This window comes from Manis javanica, chromosome 11 (genome assembly GCF_040802235.1).
Source record: "Manis javanica isolate MJ-LG chromosome 11, MJ_LKY, whole genome shotgun sequence".
Classification (NCBI taxonomy): Eukaryota; Metazoa; Chordata; class Mammalia; order Pholidota; family Manidae; genus Manis; species Manis javanica.
In genome coordinates, this window is record NC_133166.1 from 81,998,247 (window position 1) to 82,018,613 (window position 20,367).

Genomic DNA, 20,367 nt, shown 5'->3' on the forward strand with positions numbered 1-20,367 from the left:
AGTAAGTATATGTACATATGACACCTTACAAGCAAATAGGCTTTGCCATGGGCAAAGCTATTTCATAGGCAGCTTATTTAAAGTTTTATAATCACTATGTAAGGTTTTAAATTACTTTAGGATTTCTTAAGGTTTCTTTTTTCTTTAAGGTTTTAAATGTGAGATCCTGTGGCAAAGGGAAAGGAAAACAGAGGAAGGAAACTGAAAACAGGTCAGTGTTTCTCCTCCTCCTTTTTCTCCAGTGCCTCCTGCTTTTCTTCAACCTTCTTTTCTACTTGGAGCAGGGTCATTTGCTGCTTGAAACTCCACAGCTTCTTAATTTTATGTAACTCTTAGCACTTAGATTGTATTTAACCAGTCTTTTAATCCTCCAGTAATCTCATGAGGTAGGTATCATGAATATTTTTACTTGCAGGTGAGGAAGCAGAGAAAGGTTGTTTTGAGAATGGTTCCCTTTCCAGCAGCCATCCATCTTAGTGCTTCCCCGACCCCCCAACACCATGCTCTACCAGATGACGCTCATCTGTCGTATGGCTTAATAGCTCCCTTGGATGTTTGTGCCTTGGCATGAAAATATTATCTCTTCAAGAGCTCTCCTCTAAAATGCAAATACAGCCCAGGAATTTTAGGAGTTCAGCTGGAGTGTGAGCTTTCCAAGAACCGGGACTTTGTCTCATGTATCTTTTGTATTGCTTCTAAGGCCTGGTATGTGGTAAATGTGTGACTGAGGTACATGGTTTCCTCTGCAGGCGGAGCACTTAGAATTTTAATAAAGATATGGAAGTGATACATCCAGTGGGTCAAGGCAAAGTAATGCAGCAGAGGGCTGCTGAGAACACTGGCTTGGAGGTAGGTTCAGAAGGCCACAAGAAGTGAGGGAAAGGAAAACAGGCAGGAAACTGAGAAAAGGCAGCAGAAAACAGCCTCACCTGTTTCTTAATGTTGCCTTGTATGAGCGCTGACGGTGGGCAGCAGCCTTTGTGACACTAGCAATTACATAGCCCTTCACAGTTTTCACACATCTATCTCATTTGACGCTCACAGCAACCAGTGAGGAGGCGAGGAAGGATTCTCAGAGAGGCTGAGGTTACACCAGATTTTAACTTTCCAAACTCAAGGTTGCTCCCCTCCCCTCTTAACTTCTAGAGCTCACCTACATGGGAATAGGCTTGAGACAGAAGGGCTTTTTCAAAAATCATTTTTACTGAAAAGGTCAGAGGAAGCTCATTTTACCTGATGACTCAGAACTAGAAAGCACTGCCCTGCACATACATCAGGACACCTCTGCTGTGAAATACACAGATGCACCATTCCTTCAGCCTCTTGGGGGGAGTAGGCTGTGCTGTGACACGTCTTCCCATTTTATGACGCCCTGCAGTCCTGTGTCCTTCACTCCCCGGTCACCCAGGAAAGACTTCACTTTAGGCCTTTGTCAGCAAGACCCTTACCAGCCTAGCACATGTGGTATGACCAATGAGTCTGTATTACTATATTTTAAACCTTTGAAATAATCTAAACTTATGTCAAAATTGCAACACTCATGTTTTTCTGAAACATGTGGGAGTAAGCAGTCCAGGGGATGCCCTTTTATACCTGCAGACTTCAGTGTATATTCTTAACAAACAAGGACATTCTCCAATACAATCACAAAACAACCATAAAAATCAGGAAATTAACAGTGACATATTCTACCATCCTCCCATTGAACTTTCAGCCATTGTCCCAAGGATGACCTTTGTTCAGAATCACATGTTGCGTTGTGTCTTTTTAGTTTGCCTCCATCTTTATTTAGTCTTCTTAACTTTCATGACCTGGGCGCTTATGAAGATTACAGACTTGTTATTTTGTAGAGTGTTGTTCAGTGATTTTCTGTGGTGTTTCATCATGATTAGACTCAGATTGTTCTTTGGCAGGCATAGCTTATAAGTGATGCTGTATTCTCATTGCATCTTATCTGGTGACAGACGATTTTGATTTGTAACATTGTTGACGGTGCTACTTTGATCATTTCATTAATGTGATATCACCCAAACTGTAAAGTTACTATTTTTCTTTAATAATTCATATGCATTTTGGGCAAAATGTATTGAGACTAAGTAAATAGCCTGTTCCTCACCAAACTTTCTATTTATTTTTTCACTTATTTATATTACCATAGTCTTATGGATTTCTATTTTCTTCAATAGATTAAAATGCAATGCTACCATTACTTATTTTAGATGTCCAAATTGTCTGGAAGAGACCATCCAGAGTCCCTTCATTCTGGCTTCTGTATCTTTTTGATACAACTCCATCATTCTTTAAGCACTTCTTTACTTTATGGCACAGCAAGATGTTCCAGGCTCATTTTGTACTTTTCCTACTCCAGCTATGGAATCAGCTATTTCTTTAAGGAGTTCTGGTCCTTTTTAGTAAAGAATGATATTTAGAAACCAGGATCTGGAAGCTAGATGTGCTCATTGTTTTGGGGTTGTCAGTCCTCCTACGTCCTCTCAATGAACAGAGCTAGTGAAGAATATTTGTATTTGTGTATGTGTGTTACACACGTTTTCATCTGTATTTATTTATATATATTAAAATCCATATTTTCATGCCAGTACCTATAATTCCAATTCACCCCACATGGTTCATTCTAGTTTTCTTCCTTTTCATATTTGTAATTCTTTTTTCTCCAACAGTGAGAAAATGGGCTTCTGGCATTTTGAATACACTTATTATTTGATCATCTTCTCCATTTATAACTAATCTCCTATAGTCACTGTCCTAATCCCTAAACAGATCCCTATCTAACACCACTTGGGCTCAAATATCCTTTACTAACTACATCTTCTGGTGCCTCATAGGCTTTAATGCTCCCAATGAGGCTGCCCTTCTCACCCTGTAGAGATTACAGCATTCAACTAGATTGCCCCCTTCATCCCTCTTGGACACAGAATCCTTGTGCAGGGCTTCCCACCTATGTGGATGCCTTTTTCAACCTACTTAGACTCTGAAACCTACAGCAGGCCACTCTCCCACGCAGACACCCTCCTCCCCTACCAGCTCAGACTACACTATCCTCTATGGTGATGACCTCTGTATCTTTCTTGGGCTCTGACACATCATACTTCCCCCTGGCCCAGCTCCCTGCAGGGAACCTCAATCCATATGCTTGTGTGGGTACCCTTCTCACTCTCCCTGGCAGCCCCTTTGGCCTCCCTCCATTGTGAAAGTCTTACTGATCCTGCTTAGGCTCTCCCACCCACACCAGGATGCCCTTGTCCATGGATATCCTACTTATCCTTCTTGGGTTATGACTCCTATGTGGATGCCACCTTCACCATACATGGACTCTAGTACCTTACATTGAGATGTATCCCTACACCCCCCACATTTCTATGCCTACCTGGCTCAGCCTTACCTGATACCTTTAAACTACATTGCTTACTAAGGGCAGGGAAAGGGGAAGAGGAAGAGAACCATTTCATTTTTGAGATTTTTTTTTCTGTTGATTTCAAGGATTTCTCTACCTAGATTCCATGTACAGAAGCAACCAAACATAAAGTCAATTTATTATGAAGGTTTTTAAATAACTGGGAAGGAAAGGAGAATTGAATTAAAGCCTAAGATAAAATAACCTCTGAAAAATCCGTAAGAGATTTGAAGTTCCCAGGATTTTCTAAGAAGGGCAAGCCCAATTTATTTCTCCAAGCTCCTTGTCATAAATGTTGATACTTACACTCTGCCTTTCAAAATAGTTTGTTTCCAAAGTAAGTTTAGGCTCATGTTCTTCAGAAAAACCTTCTGGTTCCTGCATCTCTTCATCCTTACTACTCCAAGCCAGAATGCTGAATCATTTGATTATAACTGACCTTTAATAATAAAGTGCCCTGTTATTTTCCAGCTGTTTTCCACATATAATAAAACATTTCTTCATGAGTTTGGAAACACCTTTTTTAGCCCCCACAGGTCTGAGAGAGGGTGTAAGCTCACTAAGCTGGGCTTGATGCAAACTGATACTCCATAGAGAAAAAAAAGCTGAGCCCGGAGTCAGGAAGGGGATTTCCCTTCATATCACTCTTCTCTCTCTCCCGTTACCACGCTGACCTCATCCCTACCCCCAACCTCCGCCCTCATCTACATTCTTTTTGTTGTTATTGTCTGAGGTATAGAGGAGGCTGAAGCCATTTATTTGCTGAAGGTATTGCATGCTGAGTAATACTTAAAGACATACATGGGTTTCTAACAGTCACCCAGGAACCAGCCACTTCTGCCGCAGTTGATGTGCTCATCATTGGTCAGTGACACAGGAGAACATTGGAATTTCCCTGTGCTTCTGACAGAAATGGAAGAAGTTGAGGACAGGCTGCAAAGAGAGGAATGCATTTTTAGGGGTGCAAACTCAAGGCTGTTTTAGGACAGCCAGAGATGCCAGCTTTGTTTTTCCCTCTTGAGTTCTGTATTCATAAAGAAATTCTTATTTCATTGGCTACGAATGTCCCAAAAAGTGATTTTTTCCCTAGTATTACTTCCTACCTTCACCTCACTGACAGTCTCAAAACATTGTTAGAAATACCTTTGAATAGACCTTGCCATATAACTCATATATTCCATTCCTTCTAAACTCAAAAAAGGAAATATATTCAATCTCCTGAGACATATGCTGCTTTTTCAGAAAGCATGGCCTTCTCAATAAAATAGTATTGCTTATAATTACTTTCATATATTATATCAATTCTTACATGTTAAATTGCACCTGGTTTTGGGTTGGCAATAATGCTATTACAATATTTAGGGATTTTTCTTCTCTGTGACTGAATAGATGATATTTGTGCTTTCCAGGGTTCTTTTTTCTGAACCACTTTACTCAGGTATCGTTGACAAGCAACAAGCTGTCCATAGTTAATGTATACAGTTGGTGAATTTGGAGACAAGTGTATACACATGAATCAATCACCTCAGTCAATGCCGTAAACATATCCCTCACTTATAAAGGTTTCTTTCCCTCCTTTAGTTTATCTGTGATAAGAATACTTAACATAAGGTGTACCCTGTTTGCTAAAATTTTAAGTATATGATATAGTATTGTTAACTGTAGGCACTCTGCTGTACAGTAGATCACTAGGTTTCATTCATCTTGTACAGCTGAAACTTTTTACCTTGTGATCATTATCTCCCATTTCTCCCTGCCCTCAAGCACTATTCTACTCTCTGTTTCTATGAGTTTGACTATTTTAGATTCTTTCATTAAAGTGAGATTACATAGTTTTTATTTTCCTGTGTCTAACTTGTTTCACTTACTATAATGTCTCCCAGATTCAACCATGTTCTTCCAAATGGTAGGGTTTCTTTCTTTTTAAGGTTGAATAATATTCCATTGTGTTTATTCATATATATATACCCCAATATACCACATTTTCTTTAGCCATTTATTCATCATCTTGGCTATTGAATAGCTCTTATATCTTGGCTATTATGACTAGTGATGTAGTGAACATGGGAATGTAGATAACTCTTCAAGATCCCAATTTCAATTCCTTTGGATATATACCCAGAAAGGGGATTTGTGCATCAGATGCTAGCTCTACTTTTAATTTTTGGAGGAACCTCCATACTGTACCTCCATTCCCCTGTTGGCTGCACCAATTTACATTCCCACCAACAGTGCACAAGGGTTCCCTTTCTTCCACGTCCTCAACATCTTTTGTTATCTCTTGTTTTTTTTATAACAGCTATCCTAACAGACGTCATGTGATTTCTTGGTTTTGAGTTGTATTTCTTTGATAGTTAATGATATTGAACATCTTTTCATATACTTGTTGGCCATTTGCATGTCTTCTTGGAAAAATGTGTTTTCAAGTCCTTTAGCCATTTTTTCATCAGGTTCTATTTTTGATTCTTTAATTTTTTGCTATTCAAAAAATAGTAACTATTCAAAATGTGAGAGTTTCTTATATATTTTAGATACTAACCCTTTATCAGTTCTGTGTTTCTAAGTATTTCCCATTCCGTAAGTTGCTGTTTCATATTGTTGATTGTTTCCCTTGCTGTGCAGCTTTTTAGTTGAATGTAATCCCACTTGTCTATTTTTGCTTTTGTTGCCTGTGCCCAGGTTTTTTTCCCCTGAAGTTGCAGTGCCTAGAGAAATCCAAGAGTATAATAGAGCATAGAATTTAGTCATAATTTCACTTTAGGAACTTCACAATTTAAATATATTTTAAAAATGAGGTGAAATTTCCCCACTGAGTATATATAATTTAACAAATGTTTATTGATAATCAACTATGTGCAAAAAGTCACTGCCTTGGGGTTAGGATTTGAAAAGGGTGAGAAGAGAGGAATGAGCCAAATCTCTGTGTTTAGGGATATTGTAACTCAATGGGGGCAATTAAACATAAGACTAGCTCAATATAGCTAACTCTAAGTAAAGACATTTTGTATTAAGAGTGAATAGGGAGGAGAAATTAATTCTCCCTGGGGAGCGAAGTTTCCCAAATAAGACTGATTCATGAGTTCTCCTTGAATAGATGGAAGTCTGAGAGTATGACAGCATAAGAATTCATGAGCAGTGGTATAGCACTGTAACAATGCTAGAACCATGGTGGGGTTGGAGGGTACAACAGGAAATAATTCTGGAAAGGCAGTTTGGCATTATATTATGAAGTGTGGGTTCTATATTAAAGAATTTAGACTTTATTCTTGTAAGGGCATGGAGGTGATGTGAGGAAGTGAGTGACACCAGCTGTTTAGCAGTGTGCGGACTGACTAGTGCAGTGAATGGGGGTTTGTGTCATAAAGTAAATCATTCATTTATTTATCCCATGAACATTTGTTGAGTTACCAGTAGATGCTGGTGATACTGAATCTAGTAAGACGTGACTTCTGTGATTGAAAAGTTTCTGGCCTAGTGGAAGAGATAGCACAGGGTAGATTTCAATTAGACTAGTAGGAAGAAGTGAGGATACAGGAGAGCCGTATGGGTAGGTGACATTAAGTTTTCAATGATAGGTTCACACTAACTAGAGTTGTGTCAGATGTGTGTATAGGTGTGATAATAATGGTAGGCTATGTGTGGACACTGGGCACTTCAAGCAGAGTCTGGCGTGAATGCATGAGCATGTGACATATTCAGAAGGAACAAGCAGCAAATTATTCCACCATCTGCCTGAGTTGGGCATGGCAGGAAGTGAGTCTAGAGAAGTAGGCAGAAACTAAATTGTGGAAGGCCTTGGTTAGTCTATGAAAGATTTTTGTATTTGTGTACTAAAATACTGTAAAATTTAAGTAAGTGGCATAATCATATTCAGGCTTTAGAAAGATCATAGACAATTGATTGTAAATAGATGGAAGCTAAAAAATATAAATAATGTAATAGAGGCAAAACAATATGAATAGGGGCTAGCAAGCTAGAGGCAAAAAGGCTTGTTGGAAAAGTGTGATTGCCCAGATGAGGAGTAATGAGACCCTGAACTGAGGCAGTAACACAATGCAGTGGATGGATTGAAGAGATTTAAGGAGGTAAGAGCTGTAGAATAAAAAGAGAGGTTGCATGTGTGAGGCTGCGTGAGAGGGAGGATTCTAGCAGGATGCTTGGTGTTTGTTTTGCCTTGAACAAATAGAAAATCAGGGTGTCATGCACTGGGATAGGACATGGAGAATAATGAAGAGAGGGTTTAGGAAGAAGAAATGCTAAATTTAGGATTGGACTTGTTGAGTTTGGAAGTGTTTATGGGCCATAGACCTACAGCCACAAATGGAGCCCTGCAGAACCCTGACATTGAAGGGAAAGAAGACTCTATGAAGGAGGGGAGGGAAGAAAGTCAACAGCATGGTGTCCTAGGAGTGGAGAAGGATAGATGAGCAACAGTATCACACCGTGAGGGCAAGTAAGAAAAGAGCAGCAGCATGCACAGAGCTTTCGGAGACTAGAGAGAAACGTGGTAGAGACAGGAACTAGACTGCTGTGAGTTGGGGAGTGATGAGATGTAGAAATGAATAGAAGAGGAGACAGCAATTTTTCCTTTTTTTTTCTGTGTTTTTTTTTTTTTAAGAAACATAGATTCCAGAACAAACCATTGCAGTTGATTTGGCATTGCAGGTGTTGTCTAAATATGATAATACTGATAAAGCTGTGTAGTTGCTGTGACAATGACCAGCCTCTTGAACATAATGTTTGCTGTCTCCTCTGATCTTCAAATGCAGTGCCACCTAGAGGGAGGATGAGACCCAAGTGCAGGAACAGGCTAAGTACTCGTGGAGGGCAATGAAAGTCAAGAAACTTTTTGCTGCAGGCAGAACAAAGAGCATGAAATGGGCAGCTAAACACTGTTTAGGCAGCTGGCTTACATCAAGGAACAGCAATACTGGAAATAGGTAGAGCGAGGGTTCCAGAAACAGAAAATATTGGCAGGCCAGAACAAGTGGACTAAAAACATTTTTCAAAGCTTTTGAGATTAAATGCTAGTTCATGTCTGAGTAACACAAAACTAGTAGCTGTGGCTTAGGAACCACAGCATCATTCTTATGTAGGAATTCTGGGAAAAGCCCCGGAAGTTATTTGTCTGAGACTGCCAGGCTTATTGGAAAAAAATTTCTTAATTACCGAAATGTGTAGAAGATGAGTTTCCCATCATCAACCACCCCCATAACCACTGTTCACCAGTATATTTATACACTACATTATGTTTTTACAAAAATGGTATAGCACTCTATGTGTTGTGTGACTTCTTGATTTCAATTAAGAATGTCTTTTATGTCAGTACATAAAGATAACTCTCAGCCTTCATCTTCTTCTTTACCAAGCCAAAAAAACAAACAAACAAAATTTGTCTTTCATAGTGTACAAATCAATCAAAGTATTTTAACAGACTCTTGTTGATGGAAGTGTGGTTGTTTCTGGTCTTTCACCATTTCCTACAGACTATAATAAGCACTCTGGTGTGTGTATGTACATGGATATTCCTACTGGATATGTGTCTAGGAGTCGAATCACATCAGTTTCTAAAGACACATATATAAAAATTATGTATATTTTACCAAACTATCCTGGGATGGTTGTTAAAGGTGATGAAAACAATACCTGGAGCTGGGGTTCTGATCTTGGTTTACCTGAACTGTCTTAATGTAACCAGGCCATGACCTCAGTAGTACACTTTGGGGCCTGTGTGCTTACCTACTTGGAGAAGCTGAATTTCAGAGATGTGTATCTAGATATGTGATATGGTGAATTACTTCACACTGACCTGAGAGATGTGATCCATACATGCACCTCTACCTACTCAGTTTAGGGAAATGTGGGGACAGGATACAGAGGGAGCTGACCAAGAGATCATAGGCAACCTGGTTCTGACTATAGTTGATAACTTCTTACCTACAGTCATTCCCATTTACTCATAAATCCACTCATTCTAGACACGGTGCTAGTGTACCAGGTGCTTTCCCAGGCACTGGGGGTATAGCAGTGAATCAGAAAGATGCAGTTCCTGCCTTTTCTGGACCTTATACTTTGGTGAGAAAAGGGAGCAACATTTTCACAGAAACAAACAAGGTCATTTTGTAGGGAGATAAGTGCTATGAAGATAATACAGCGGGGTAATGGGGTGTAGAGCAAGACAGGTGCAACTTCAGCTGGGTGGCCGAGGGAAGTGCCACTGCATTTGAGCTGACGCGGCAGTGATCTGGAGGAACCAAGCTAGGCAAGGTCTTGCTGTAAGTGAGCCCACCGTGGCCTAGTGTCTGGATGTACAATGTAAATTGAGACAGGAGCGGTCATGGAGGGGAAGGAGTGGACAGTAAGAATGGAGCACCTCTGGGGAAGATGTCTGCACTCACTGACAAGCAAAAGAATGTCCTTTTCCACCCTCCTGTTCTCTTGGCAGGAATTCCTCACCACCAGAGTCTGCACTTCGGAATCCCTCAGGGGTTGTCAAGTCACACTGTTAGGGTTTGGGCTTCCGAGGCTTCTCTAGAGAACAAACTACACAGGCATAGAGATGTAAATTTAAGCAAAGTCTTTATTCAGCTAGCTAGCTGGGGTTTAAGTCAGCCCGACGCAGCGGGTCTCAACAAGGACTTTGAGCACTCAAAGCTAAGGGTTTATATAGCATTTTCAAAACACTTAACTCATAGTAATTTTTTACAGCTGCACATTATTTTTGCAAGACATACATCCTGGGGTTAGGCAGGAGCAAGATAAGACCACTCCTCAATTGTCAGGGAGGTTCTGCACGATAAGCTTGGTATGTAGGATTAGCTGACCAAGGTTAGCTGACTAAAGGCCACAGCTGCCCACCATCTGGTGTTCATGATTAGCTTGTTTTTCAAGGCCTTACCCAGTTCCAGTTTTTCTTTCTAAGTCACATACTCAGAAAATGGCTTCTAGGCCTTTAAGATGGCTATGTTTATGCTAACCTATTTCTATTCTTACAACACCTCTCCTCCTTTAGCTCTCTGCTTTAACCGCTTGACCCTTTGTCACCAGAATGTATGTGCCTGTACAGGTGTACAAGTGGTTTTTCCCTCCGCCAGGGACTGAGGGAGGAAATACCGGGAAGGAAATAGATTCTGCCAGTTACAGAATACTGACAATATACTGTCGGCCCAAATAAGCAGACTCATCTCCAGAAAAGTGAGTCTGTCCGCAGTTTCGAGTTTCAGTTCTGTTATGTTGTTTCACCACTGACCAATTTTATGCCTATAGAGGGTGGATTGGCTTTAGTGAGTACTTCTACTGTAGATCTAAGAAAATCAAAGCAAAAAGTAAAGGAAAACAAACAAACCAGTATGCAGCACAGAGGGGCTAAATAAAACCAGGGTGGCAGGGGTGTGGGCTTGAACTCTCAAAATCATTGGCTTACTTTCACCTTTGGGGAACACCTGCAGATGCCGAGGGAAGAGGTGCTGAGCAGCTTCTCAGGGGAGCACATCCTTCTGAATAGGCTCACGCTGTCCTCAGGAGTAGCCCGAATGAGCTGGCCGTGGAGACATACTCTCTGTGGTTGTTAAAAGCCTCAAGGCAAATTTCAAAAAGGAAATAACTGTGTGAAGTCCTAGCATTGGAACATTTTCTGGCTTTCTATCCCCGAGTCAAATTCCTTCCTCCTCCCACTCAAGACTTTCAAATGCGCATCTTTCGTGCCAGTATGCAACAACTGTGCGTGACCCAAGGCAAGCCGACTAGCAGCGGGGCCAGTTGCAGGGGAACATCCCCGGCGTTTCCTCCACTCTGGAGTCACACGTAGGACTCTGAAGGTGCGGGAAAGACCGTGATAAAGTCGCCCTTCCCCCCTCCTCGCCCCTCAGATTGCCTCTTGACTGCTGCTTGAAATTCTTTGGAGAGTAAAGTTGGGGTGGCGGATAGAAACTTGTTCATAATTAGAAGTGAAGTTTAATATACAAAAGTCACTGGAGGGAGAAGTCATGTCATGTAGGTGAACTGTATCTCTGTTTCTATTTGTTATTTAATGGGGATCAGGGTTTGGAGGAGGGGGAAGAGAGGGGGGAATGACTCAGATAGTTGGACAGGCCTTGCTGAGCAGGGGGAGAAGGGGCCATTGGATGGGTACAAAGAATCCTAGAGAAGCTCCCAGAATGCCCAGTGCACCCATTTCAGAACCTTCCCTGTTTTTAAAGCCCCTACCACTAACCAGAAAGATCCTACTTAGTCTCTTTCCCATTCATTTTTGTCTGGCCAAATCCCCCCTCAACACTCCTGTGGGTAAAACTAGCATTTCCAGAATATCTCGCCTGGCTTTAGTATATCTGCATATCAATAAGCATTCAGAGGTGGAAAGAAGTATGGCTTTAGTTCATTTGCATCTTTCCTCAGGGGTGGAGAAGTTTATCTCCATATCAATGGGTGATTACCTGGGCAACAGAGGGCTTATCTGTACCTGAGAGGTGAGGGGGAGGGACGGTGTAGTTGCTGCTAGAGCAGAGAAGAAAGGTGGCCTGGGACTGCAGTTTGTGAGAAATAAACGAGTTTTAAACTTTATTTCTCCCTTTGACTGATTTTAGTTTTTAGAGATATTTTGCCCCGGGATTTCCTTTCCCTGGACTGACAACTCCTAATCACCTTAGAGAAGTTTTAAAATATATATATCATTAAGTCTAAGACCCCTGGGTCAGCAATACCGAGCTCGATGCTCACACGGAAGGATACCTAGCAAATGCTTGTTTACTGATGAAGACCAGGGAAAAGATCTGAGTACAGGTACTGAGGCTTCTCAGAGCTGTTCCTGCATTGTTGAGTTAAGGACTTGTTAGTAGCAGTACCATGTATGTCTTACTGGTAGTATGCTTATGCCTGAGTGATATTTTGATTATATTTTGTACCACATTAATTTATTTAGGTAATAACCATATACATATCATATGGTTGAAAATGAAAGATATTCAACCTTTCTGTGCTTTAAATGAAATGTATGAGCCCATGATTAAATAAAGCCCAGATGCTGTAGATTGTTTAGATAACAGGTCAGGAGCATTTCTTCAGAGTATCTGCTCTCAGCCTGGTGTAGTGGCCTGATTGATCTCTAGTAACTTGTCTTCTCCACAGCTGCTGTGCCCGTCCACCCTCCTTGGCCCTGAGCTCTCAGTTCTCTGAAGTTAACAGGGCAGCCTCTTAGTCTTGTCTTGTATTTGTGTTGGCAAAAGGCATCTGAAATTCCTTCCCATTTTTCCTACTGTATTTCAGGAAACTAGCAATGTAGCAACATCAGTGGTATGAATACCTTTTCATGGGCTTAGAGAATAAGTACTTACCCAAGGGAATCATCAGATACAGCTACAATAAGTCCTGAGCAACAACTATTACCTGGCGCATAAGTGCTTCTGACAGGACAAGTAGACCTTTCATTCAATACACAGCCCACAACTAATCAAAGTGCCACCACCTTTTGAAGGAGTCATGAAAAACATAAAAATTCAAGTGGTCATTGAAACTCCAAATATTTAAAGTCAGAGAGGAAAGTTTTAAAAATGCATGAGTACTTTGCACAGATAGGAGAGAGAATGTTTTCTTTGTGAGAATATTTGAAATTACTAATTCAACCTCTTCTTATAGGTATATTCAAGGAAAACATAGAAAGACAGATTTGAGGTCTTTCTTATTTCCTCCATATAGACTTTCACAGCTATGAATTTCCCACTGAGCACTTCTTTAACTGCATCCATAAGTTTGCGTATGCAATGCTTGTGCCTTAATTCGTCAGGGTATTTTCTAATTTGTCCTGTTTTTTTTTTTTTACTTGTTTATTCAGGATGTTTAATTTTTGGTTTTTATAGATTTATGAATTTCTAAACTTTCCTTTGCCATTAATTTCTAGTTTAGTTTTGGTCTGAGATATGATTTGTACCCTTTTAGTCCTTTTAAATGTATTGAGACCTGTTTTGCCATGTATGCTGGAGTATATACCATATGCTGTTCCATGTATACTGGAGAAGAATATATATTCTGCTATCATTGGCTGGAGTGTTGTACAGCTTTGTTTTTTTTGTCTTTATAGTCTGTTAGATCTATTTGTTTTATACTCTTGTGCAAGCCTTTCATCTCCTTGTTGATCTTCTGTCTAGTTGTGATATCTGAAAGGAAAGGAGCGACACACAGCAGCAATTCACCGGAGAGTTCCGCTTTATTAGGGAAAGGTGCTGGGTTATATAGGAAGGGGCATAGGGTGATTGTGGTGTTACTTCTACGGGGCTGGTGGCTGTTGGCTAGGTGCTGGGATTGGGAGGGGGGCAAGAGGTGATTGGGCTTCAGGTGGCACCGGCGGGAACCGAGGACCCCGAAAAGAAGCCGGAAGTGTGCCATCTTACTGGAGGGGACCCTTCATTCCCCCCTTTCTCCTCTATGGGTTTGTGGACGTTGCTTTCTCTCTGACTGCTTCTTGCTGAACAGGGGCGTAGAAGGGAGTGAGGGTTTGAGGATTGGGAGGAAAGGGTTGATAGGATTCCCCACAGTAAGGATGAGTAGATGTGGACTTCTTCAGGTTGGAAATCAATGAAGGTTCCCTGTAACCATAGGTCGAGGACCTGTTGATTCCAATGGTGCCAAGAGGATATGGGTGTCAGGAGCCAGGCATCTGCGGCCATTGTTTCCAGGAACAGTTTCCAGTGGAGAGAGGGGTCCATCTCAGCATGTGGTGAGGAGGTCATGTGAGGGTGAGGGATCTTCTGTCGCCACAAGCTGGTAGTTACTGAGTAAAAGCTGGTTGAAAGCTTGATTAGAGATTTTTCCAACTCGGGATTTGATGAACTTTATTATACAGGATAAGAAGAGACAGATGAGAAGAATGACTATTATGGGGCCTGCAATGGGCCAGACCCAGGTAAGGAGGAGGTTTGTTAGTATTTAAGAGAATGGGTTAGAATTGGAAGCAGAGTGGAGACTGGAGGCAAGGTCGGTGAGTTTGGTGATGTCAGTTTCTACAATGCCGGATTCGTTGACGTAATAGCAGCACTCTTCCCAGAGGAAGACGCAGGTGCTGCCCTTCTCGGCTGTAAGCAGATCTAGGGCCCGCCGGTTTTGAAGGGTGACTTTAGCTAGCGAAGTGACCTGTCTTTGGAGAGAGGCTAGGGAATCGGCAGTGAATGTCAGGGCTCCCTCAAGTTTGGCGTCGAGATCTCTAACTGCCCATAGAGAGTGACCCAAGGCTCCTCCAGAAAACCCTGCCCCAATGGCTAAGGTGATCAAAGAGATACCGACCATGATGGGAAGGAAAGAAGCCCTTTTTGTGCGCGAGGGCAAGGGAGGTTGGAGCTCAAGGAATTCTGCCATGCTGTAAAGTGTAAGCTGTGGGATTAGGGTGACGAGAATGCAGGGTGTATCGGAGTTGAGAGGCAGTGAGTTGAAAAGACTGCCATTGCACCAAAAGAAGTGTCCCGGTTGTGTAAAAGTCTTAGAGCCGGAGGCAGGGGTGTAGATAGAGAGGCAGTGAAGTGCGCTGGAGGGGGGTGGAGTTGGGCCTACACAGTGGTGGATGGTGAGATTATCTGCATATTCTGGTTCCCATAGGGGTATGTCTGCCAGGGGGCGGAGGGGTTGTCCTTCTGCATGGAAGGAGTAGTTGGAAATATTGAGGGGCACGGCGGCCAGCAGTGGGCGCTGTAGTGATGCGCACAAGAAACAATTGGCGGTGTTGAGGGTGTGGTTGAGAAAGATGGTGGTGTCTTGAATGAGCTAACCAAGAGTAGGAGGAATAAGAAAATGAAGAGGTGCCATCAAGAGTTTGGATAATGACTTTCTCGGAATGTCTGATATCTGATGCAACTTGAGACATCTGGGAGCGAGAGGGAACATACTCTTGAGAGATATGAAGGGTACCGTGGGGGGTCAAGGACCCCCCGTAGTAAACTGAGGCTGTGACTCCAGCAGCCCATCGAGAGTCCCAGGGATCTGGGATTGATAAGGAGAATGAGCCGTTGGGATATTTCATGAAACGGTTGGAGGAGTAATACTGTGGGTACTGGAAGTCACCCATGTAGTGAATGGCGCAAGACCAGTAGGGACATCCCCCGTAGGTGTCTTGCCATCGCCTGCAATAGGCTTGTCTTTGGTCATAGAGGAAGCAGAGGTAGGGAGAATAAAGGTAGCTGTAAATGAATACTTCGGTGGAGGGAGGAAAGTGGAGGTACAAAGGCTCAGAGCAGCCTTTCAGAGGGCAGTCTGATGTGGCAATGAGGGCAGTAACTTTTGTTTGATGCTGTGTGTAAGTCTGCCTGACTTTGAATCGCCATACAAAGGAGGGTGGGGCGGCGGGGAAGACAATAGGAATGAGGGAAAAAAGCGAGAGAGCAGTAAAGGAGGAAAAAGTCATGATTCGGGTATGGATGACAAAGGGGGTACACGGGAGATGTGGAGCTTCAAGGGATCAGAGGGATGAGGCGTGGTAGAGTAGACAGTGTCTTGGGCTGTATCCGAAGGACTCTGGATTGTGACTGATGGGTCTTGGGTGTCCAGAGAAGGTGGGTCTTGGGTATTTGGTTTCAACCTGGAGATAAGAATCCAAGGGGTGACAGAGTTATTAGGCAGTGAGAGCTTGGTGGCCGAGGGGGTGCAGAGAATAACTGAGTGTGGACCTTCCCATTTCGGGGTGAGAGAGGGCCGATCCTCTGGTGGCTTATAAAACACTAGTTGGCCGGGCTGTAAGACAGGAGGATTTTGGGAGGCGGATGGATCAGGAAGGAGCCAATCCTGATATTCCCACAATTCAGTGCGGAGGAGAGAGAGTAGTGGAAGGGTTATATTGGGAGGAATTGGTCCTTTGTGGGAAGGGAGCCCCGGGGGTAGCATCGGGCGGCCGTACATGATCTCAAAGGGCGACAAGAAGGAAGGTTTCTTTGGGAGGGCTTGAATGCGGAGTAGAGCTAAGGGAAGTAAGCGAACCCAGTCAAGGTGTAGTTCTAGAGATAGTTTGGTCAGGATGTCTTTTAGAGTCCTATTGGCTCTTTCTACTTTTCCTGAAGCTTGTGGTCGATAAGGACAATGTAAATGCCAGGGGAGCGAGAGCGACTTGGAGAGGTTCTAGATAATTTGGGCAGTGAACTCAGGGCCGTTATCTGATTGGAGGGAAGTGGGCATCCCGAACCTAGGAAAGATCTGGGTGAGGAGGATAGAGGCAACCGCGGACTCTCGTTTGTTAGTGGTGGGGAAAGCTTCGACCCATCCTGAAAATGTATCTACTAACACGAGTAGGTATCTGGTGCATCGTACAGGGGGCATGTTAGTGAAGTCTATTTGCCAATCTGCAGCGGGGACATTACCCCTTGCTTGATGAGCCGGGAAGGGTTGGGCTTTGAGGGGGGTATTAGGGTTAGTGCATTGGCAGATGGTGCACTTGCAGGTGATTTGATTTGGTTAAGTAGGGTTTTGTCTTCAGGAGAGAAAGGAAAAAAAGATTGTAAAAAATGGATCAAGGATTGGGGGCTGGGATGGAACAGATCATGTAAGAGGCAGAAGAGAGACTCTTTGTCCTGGGAGCAGAGGGTGTCTTGTGATAAGGCTAAAACCGCAAGGGCAGACGGATTGTTGTCTGGTGTGTTTTCTGATAGGGCAACTGACTGGGCTACTCTGTCGGCTTTGTTGTTACCTCTTGCAATGGGGGAGTCATCTTTTCGATGTGATTTGCGGTGGACTATGCCTAGTCGGTGTGGGAGTTGTGAAGCCTCTAGAAGATTAGTAATTAAGGCTGAATTAGTTATGGAATTCCCTTTTGTGGTGAGGAGGCCTCGTTCTTTCCATACTGCCGCGTGAGACAAGAGAATGTGGAATACGTACTTGGAGTCAGTATACAATGTGAGAGACGTGTCCCGGGCCAGAGTGCAAGCTCTGGTGGCTGCAATGAGTTCAGCCTGCTGATTGGTTGTACCAGGGGTAGGGCTCGTGCGTCAATGACATCTTCGAGGGACACTACTGCGTATCCTGAGTAGTGGGTGCCCTCATGTTTAAAGGAGGACCTATCAGTAAACCAGATGAGGTCGGAGTGTGAGAGGGCTCCTTCGGAGATCGTGGAGTGGCACGGAAGGAAGTTGTGAAGGGCTTCCAGGCAATCATGCGAGGGAGTATGAGGAGAGTAGGGTAGAGGAAGAAGAGTGGCTGGATTCAGGGGCTGGCAGGGGAGGAAAGAAATGTTTGGATTTTGGAGGAAAGAGGACAGTAAGGTCAGGAGTCTAGAGGGAGGGAGAGTCTGTAAACTTTTGTAGGTTAAGAGATCTTTTAGGTGATGTGGGGACAGAATGGTAAGGGGCGCTCCGAATGTTAGTTTATGAGCTTCTTTCTGCAAGAGCTGTCCAGCGGCTAATGCCCGTAGGCAGGGGGCCCATCCCCGAACTATGGGGTCTAATTGCTTAGAGAGATAAGCTACTGGGGCAAAGGATGGGCCATAATATTGGCCTAGGACTCCTAGAGCTTGACTGGCCCTCTCATGAATGTATAATGAGAAGGGTTTTAACAAATCAGGGAGATGGAGAGCTGGAGCTTCCACAAGGGCTTGACGGAGCTTAATGAAGGAGTGTCGGGGTGAGGATGATAACGGTTCTTCAGGGGGGCCCTTGCTGAGGTCGTATAGGGGTATTGCCAACAGGGAGAAGTTAGGGATCCACGCTCTAAAATACCCAGCCAGGCCTAGACAGGAAAGGATTTCTGTCTTGGTTTTGGGAACGGGCAGGTCAGAGAGGAGTCGTTTTCTGTCTAAGGTAATGGACTTTCTTTATTGAGACAGAAGGAATCCAAGGTAAGTGACAGAAGGGGAAGAGATTTGAGCTTTGACGGGGGATACCCGGTAACCTCTGGAAGCTAGAAGGTTAAGTAGAGAGGCAGTGTCAAGTTGAGACTGTTCCCATGAGGGACTGCAGAGTAGAAGATCATCTACATATTGTAATAAAGTGGACTCGGGGTGATCATGATGAAACTGTTTGAGGTCCTGAGCTAGGACTTGTCCAAAAATATGGGGACTATCTCAGAAGCCTTGTGGCAAAACTGTCCAAGTAAGTTGTACAGAATGTCTGTTGTATGGGTCTGTCCAGGTGAAGGCAAAAAAATCTTGGGAGGAGGGGTCTAGAGAGATAGAAAAAATGCGTCCTTGAGATCTAGGACTGAGAAGTGGGATGCTGAGGCAGGGATCTGCGATAAAAGGGTGTATGGATTTGGAACTAAGGGATGGATAGGGACAACGGCCATGTCGATGAGGCGAAGGTCTTGGACGAGGCGGAAAGATCCATTGTTTTTTTTTAACAGCTAATATGGGGGTATTAAATGGGGAGTGAGTGGGTCTGAGGTAATTTTTGTTTAAGAGATCTTGAATGATGAGTTGGAGGCCTATGAGGGCTGAAGTGGTTAGGGGATATTGGGCCTGACAGATATACTGAGAGGGGTCTCGTAATTTGATAGAGGCAGGAGGACATAGAGCCACGGAGGGGCTTGTAATGTCTCAAACTTTGGGATTTACAGGGTGTATGAGGGCAAAACTGGAGCTTTCATTGGGTAGAGGGGGGCCGTCAGCTATGAGGGCCATCAGAAAGGGAGTACTGGGGGCTGCGGGAGTGGATATAGTTATGGAAACGTGGAGAAGGGAAAGGATGTCTCGTCCTAGTACAGGGATGGGACACTGGGGCATAACTAGGAAGGAGTGGGAGAAAGGTATGGGATTGTCTAGGATTGTGCATAAAAGGGGGGGGTTTTAATGGGAAAATCTGTTTACCTCCTACCCCGACTATAGGAGTAATGGCTGGCGTGGTAGGGCCCTGGTATTCTCGCAAGACTGAGAAGGTGGCTCCTGTATCTAGGAGGAAGGAGATGGGGCGACCGTCTACTGTTAAAGTAACCCTGGGCTCCTGTTTGGTGATGGAAATGGTCGGGCGAGAAGCCCCCGGGCCCCATCAATCTTCTTCTGCCAGCCCCACTACGGCGGGCTTAGGATGGGGGTTGTTCGTCCAGCCTCCCCTTCGGGTGGTTGGGCAATCAGACCCCCAGTGGCCCTTTTTGTGGCATCTGGGGCATGGGTGGTAGGAGATCTGGGGGAGGGGCATGCCCTTGACCAATGTCCCTCTTTTCCGCACTTGAAACAAACTCCTGAGGGGGGGCTTGTTTGTAGAGGAGTGCCCAGGTTGTGGTTTTATCAGCTGGGCCAACATCTGGAAATTGGCCTGATCAGCCTTTTGTTTACGGCGTTCTTTCTCCTCCTCCCGGTTATGGAAGACTTTAAAGGCCACTGTTAGGATCTCAGTCTGTGGGGTAGCGGGGCCTTGTTCTAACTTTTTGAGTTTAGCTTTAATGTCAGGGTAGCTTTGAGCTAGGAAGTATGTCATAAGGACATGTCTTCCTTCAGGTGTTTCTGGGTCCAGGATGGTATACTGTAATAGGGCTTGAGTGAGTCTGTCTAAGAACTCGGAGGGGGTTTCGTCTCTCTTTTGAATTATGTCTTGGAGCTTTTGAAAATTGACTACTTTACGAGCTGCCTTTTTCAGACCTGCTATTAAGCAGGAGGCAAAAATATCTCAAGAGTGGAGACCCACGGCGGTGTTATAATCCCAGTGTGGGTCTTGTTCGGGGACAGCAGTGGGGCCAGGGGGATAGGTGGGGTCAGTCTTGTGGGTTTCGGTAGCGTGCGTTTGGGCGAAGTCCCAAGCTCGTCTACGCTCTTCAGGGAGGAGAGTATTGGCCAGGAGCATGAAAATGTCATGATGCATGCGGCTATAAGACTTGAGGGTCCATTGAAACTCCCTGATGTATGTCGTGGGATCAGTGGAAAAGGAACCTAGGCATTTCTCTAGTTGGGCTAAATCTCCTAAGGAGAAAGGGACGTGAACGCGCACAATGCCTTCGGATCCTGCTACTTCTCGGAGGGGGGGTGATAATTTTGGGAGGCCCTCGGGACCGAGTCTGAGGGGGAC

The 20,367-nt window shown here is 43.8% G+C and overlaps 1 protein-coding gene across 21 annotated transcripts in view; it reads left to right on the plus strand.

Annotated features, from left to right (window-relative positions):
- Positions 1–20,367, plus strand: part of LOC118971592 (uncharacterized) — a 411,068-nt gene that overhangs the window by 119,216 nt on the left and 271,485 nt on the right. For 20 of the 21 annotated variants that reach the window (XR_012122776.1, XR_012122777.1, XR_012122771.1 and 17 more), the window contains one exon: positions 150–211. The gene's annotated coding sequence lies outside the window, so the exon portion shown is untranslated. Of the gene's footprint in view, positions 1–149; positions 212–415; positions 15,658–20,367 lie in introns of those variants that run through there. The other variant, XR_012122788.1, reaches the window with a different exon arrangement.